The sequence below is a fragment of the Oryza glaberrima genome, chromosome 6, assembly GCF_000147395.1.
Source record: "Oryza glaberrima chromosome 6, OglaRS2, whole genome shotgun sequence".
NCBI classification, from domain to species: domain Eukaryota; kingdom Viridiplantae; phylum Streptophyta; class Magnoliopsida; order Poales; family Poaceae; genus Oryza; species Oryza glaberrima.
Window position 1 is genome coordinate 3,671,810 of NC_068331.1, and position 5,357 is coordinate 3,677,166.

Here is a 5,357-nt window from a genome sequence, read left to right on the forward strand (position 1 = left end):
TATATTTGATATGTTCATGTTTTACTGCTTAGTTTACATGTGTAGATATAATGATACGTTAATGCTAGTATACATCTGTAATGTCATGATTTATTTATAGAATATATTAAATCATTATATGTCTATATTCTCCACAGGAATCATGGTTCATCACTTCAGGTCCAGAAAATTCAGACAATGGGAGTTCATTTTTGTGTTCTGCGCAATTCAGTTCAAAGCATCCCATTCGTTATGCCATGTTACATCTAAGAACTGCATTTGGGTTGTGATTAGGAATGTTCATAACATGTGTTCCACTGTTCAGCAGGAACATCATAAGCAGCTGCTGCTGTAGCTTCGGCCACACAAAGTTATCAGTTATCACTTATCAGCTGCTCCCTCCTTTGGATCAGTTGCAGGTGCAGCTTCAGCCATCTTCATCTGCTGATCGTCCCAGGCCTTCTGCGACTGCGCCTGCATCTCCATCATGCGCTGCTCTATCTCAGGGTTGTACAGCAGCGGAACCCAGAACGGTGCGTCGACATTGTTGTTCGCCGCGGTGGCGGCGACGTAGTTGTTGGAGGAGGTCGCCGGAGCAATGTGCCCGGCACCGGGGCCGTGCCCGACGGCGCCGACGACGGCGTGCAGCTGCCCGCCGCCCAAGTTGTTGTTGTTATTGTCATCGTCGTCGCCGTCGGCTTCCATGGCCGCGGCGATCTCCATCATGTGGAAGTAGTTATCGGCGTACATGGAGATCTGCTCCGGGGTCTTGCTTCTGACGAAGTACCTCGAGATGTTTCTCCAGTCGCCACGCCCGTACACACGCATCCCAGTCAGGAACAGCCTGCGGGGAATTAATTTAATTAAGTTCTCTTGAGCTGTTTAATGTCAGCAACTGAGATATCCCATCGCGCGCATCGGCTACATATATTTTGTCATCTTGTATATATATACTCACTTTTTCTCACATGTTTGACCATTCGTCTTATTTAAAAAATATACATAATTATAATTTATTTTGTTATGAGTTCTTTTATCACTCATAGTACTTTAAATATGATTATTATCTTATACATTTGCATAAAATTTTTAAATAAGACGAATGGTCAAATATGTGAGAAAAAGTCAACAGCTTCATTTATTAAAAAACGGAGATAGTATTATTCACATAAAGTTATTAACGGTGGCAAACTATGAACATATACAATGAGTTTTCATTTATCTAGCTAGATAGTTCCAACCTACAGATTTTAGCAAAATAGGTAAAAAGAATAATATATTTTGACTATATATGGATGATTATATGTAAACAATAAAAACTAGCTACAAGCTTATTATCATTTTTTTTTGTGAGGAAGCTTATTATCAATTTATCATGCATCACTTACACATATATATTTTCATTAAAGAACTACAGTACATCACTACAGAAAATTTTGAAATAGAACAGTACAGCATGTTTTATGTTTGACGTGATAAAAAAAACAAAGAGTGCTTAACCAGTAAATAATTTACATATCCAAAAGACTGGAATTTTAATTAAACATGCACAGAAATTAAAAAGTAAATAATTTTTCAACTCCAAAAGAGTGGAATTTTAACTGAACATGCAAAGAAACAAAAAAAAATCATGTCATAAATCAAGAATCAACCTGTGCTCATAATCGGTCCAAAGCACATCGTCATCACCATTGTCCTGGTTCACCACCTCACCGTCGCCGCCGTTCACCGCCACCGCCCCCTCCTCCATAGGAGCACCACCAAACACCATGCCGGCGTCGACGCCGTCGTCGTCGTTGCTGTTCGCACCGGGCATGCCGAAGTTGTCGTTCGCGAGGCCAAAGGTAGGGTGGACGACGGCGGCGGCGGGGCGTCGCCGGCGCCGCCGGCGTCCTGCGGCTGGGCCGCCCCCGCCTGCGCTGCTGTCTCCGCCGTGAGATTAAGGTACAAGCCGATTACCTGGACCATGGTCCTCGACGGGAACCTCGCCTGGAGCTCCCTCATAATGCGGTCGTGCTTGGTGTCGCCGGCGCTGTTGCTGCTGCCGGCGCCGGAGTCGTAGGCGTTGCTGACCCTAGCGATGACCGACCTCGCCTCACCCAGCTCCGCCGCCGTCCACTCCATGCCGAACGTTGCGTCGTCCATGGCGAGGGCGAGGCCGGCGAGCAGCGCAGAGAGAGCGAATGCTACTGCAAAACAATGAGAGAGCAGCATATGCAAGAAGAGAGGAGGGATCTGGATGTTGGTGTGGGGAAGAAGAAGTATTGCCACTGTATTTATAGGCTAAATGTGTGTGGATGCTACCCAGGGACTTCACTAACTAGGGGGAGGTGTATCTGGTAGACCATGATAATCAATAGTAAAATCATGTAAAAATAATAAATTAACATTTTGTCGAAGACACAGATTCGGATCTATGGGATATGTATTACGTGATACCTTGTACTAACTAAGAATATAGAAACGCTTGCGGTTCTAGATACATTAATTGTTCCGTGCATGTAGTTGCGTCAATATCACTCCGTACGGTTTGAAAAGTTTTATGTCAACGGTTGTACGACCTGTACGTCATGGTCACAATTTTGTCGTCTTGCTGCGTTTTTGCACCTAAGGCTTAAAAGAAAAACTTTTTCACCCCCACTTTATTAGTAATGTACATATGGCTTCTCTGTATAACATATAGCTCTACAAATCATTGGTGTAAAATAGATTGTATCAAAGTTCTTTAGAAGCAGCTAGTGTCACAATGTGTGATTGTTACCAAAAGTACTTTGATGGAGAGAGTTCGAGAGCAATTCACTACCAATTCGGCGCCAGTCAATGTAATAAATGTAGGAGATTGAGCTTATGCAATCAAGCTATAAAGACAGTATGCATGCAGCACACATGTGACAATAATAAATAATTGCACATACTCCCAACTGCCCACCCACTTCCGAACAACTCTTATTTAATAGGGGTATCTAGGTCATTTGCTTCCTCTCAAAATTTAGTCAAACACATCTTTCTCATTTAATATAGGGGCATTTAAATCATTTCCCCCTAGAATACAGCCATAAGTAGCGCAATAGTTAATTATTTTAAAATAGAGAATGTAATATTTTAGTTTTACCAGCCTGCTTCAATTTTTTTTTTGCCTTGGTACAATACACAATCCTCTCGAAGACCTCTCCATGGACGCAATTACGTGACATATATATGTTTTCTTCAAAGAGTTGACTATGTATTATGGTTCACACATGTGAAGGGTGCATCATATATCTGTCATGTGGATGTGCATGATGATGCTGATAAACTGGAGTGTGGATTCTATTCCCTCGAGGGGATATCCCCTCGTATACCTTTTTCTTTCAAATTCAATGCAAATAGTTGTGAAAAATTCTAAAAAAAATTGACAATGTAGAGTATAATGATACCTACTAGTCCACCAAAATTCATGTTCAAATTCGATCTACACATCGAGAAACAAAAAAAAGACAAATTTAGATATAAACAGTACGCTACTATTCATACGCTGAATTTGTCTTTTTTATATCTCGATGTGTGAGTTGAGTTTGGACTTAAGATTTTGTGGAGTTGTATATATGTGTTGTATGAATGTTGTCAAATTTTTCCAGAATTTTTCATAATCGTTTAGATGGTTTTTGAGCAAACGAGGGAACATCCCCTCGAGGGATTAGAATAGTTTCCCGACAAACTGACAGTATGCTATGTTTCCTTTCTGCGGTACAGAAAAAAAACACAATAGAAACTCATTTTAATGCATTCCTCTTGAGAGACCCGCTCATTTCATTTATGAAATTTCATGCACTTGTTATGGGAAATGTAGAGTATGATTGTGTAGAGTTGTGTATTGTTCTTCAATATGTAATTTTAGTATAGAGTGATCTCTGCGTATTTAGAAAACTAAAAAAAATGACTAAGGCTGTGTTCGCCATGGGTTGTTCCCAACTTGGAACAGTAGCACGGAAAATGGAGCGATCCATTAGCGCGTGATTAATTAAGTACTCCCTCCATTTTTTAATAGATGACACCGTTGATTTTTTTTCTCACATGCTTGACCATTCGTCTTATTCAAAATTTTTATGCAAATGTATAAGATATAAATCACACTTAAAATATTATGAGTGATAAGACAACTTATAACAAAATAAATTATAATTATATAAATTTTTTGAATAAGACGAATGGTCAAACATGTGAGAAAAAGTCAACGGCTTCATCTATTAAAAAACGGAGGTAGTATTAGATTTTTTTTCAAAAATGGATTAATTTGATTTTTTAAGCAACTTTTGTATAGAAACTTTTTACAGAAAACACATTGTGTAGCAGTTTGAAAAGTGTGTGCGCGGAAAACGAGGGAGATGGGTTGGGAAAATGGGCGTCTGAACACAGCCTAAATGTGTCTTTGAAAGTGTTCTTGACCGATGGATTGAACATAGCACAAAAAACTTACTGAGAAAAAAATCTTTTTATTTGTGTTTGCATGTAAGAACCTCATTTAAATGAGATAGATTGAGCACATTAAGAGAAAATTATGTAGCACAAACCACATATGTAGGGTAAGAACCTCATTTAAATGAGATAGATTGAGCACATTAAGAGAAAATTATGTAGCACAAACCACATATGTAGGGTAAACCTAGAAAACTATCGTCAGATCTAAAAATGGGTGTCGGAGATTTGTTCACATCACCATGAGTAAAATTTTTACTCCCCTTAAAAATTTTACTCATAATTAGTTAAATATGTGAGTAAAAAGTTTACTCGTGGTGACATTGACAAATCTTAGATGTCCAATTATTTGTTCTTTAGTACTTTCCATGTTTGCAATATATGGTTTGCACTACATATTTTTCCCACAAACATACCGCAAAACCTATATGGAATAAAAATATGTGTGTAAGGTAGAGTAACAAAAACACATTTATTTGTTTAGAATTATTAAAACTCTTGATAGTACTAGTGGTTTCTGCCGCTCAATTGGCACACAGGTTTCCTTTCGAAGCAGTTGTTACTTATACACACACACATACACACACATGCTTAGTCCATAAATAAAGTTCTTGCTTGCATGTATAAATGCGAATATGTTTTTCTTGATATGTTTTTTTCGGTATATATACCTCCTATTAAATGTGTAGAGGCCGGAGATAGACACCTTACTAATGAATTATTAAAAATCTATTTATGAATAAATACTATTGATTTTTGCCACTCTGCCTCAGCACAAAAAACATTGTAGAAACTCATTTTCATGTCTATTGAGAGACACATACTCTTGGTTTATGAAATTTCAAGCGATTGTTATGGGAAATACAAAGTATGTGTGGTTGTGTGGAGTTACTTATAGTTGTACGATAAATCAAGTATAGACT

General features: G+C 38.6%; 1 pseudogene; it reads right to left on the reverse strand.

The window, feature by feature from the left end:
- Positions 1-360: 360 nt before the first annotated feature.
- Positions 361-2,193, reverse strand: LOC127775816 (uncharacterized; annotated as a pseudogene).
- Between the last annotated feature and the right edge of the window lie 3,164 nt (positions 2,194-5,357).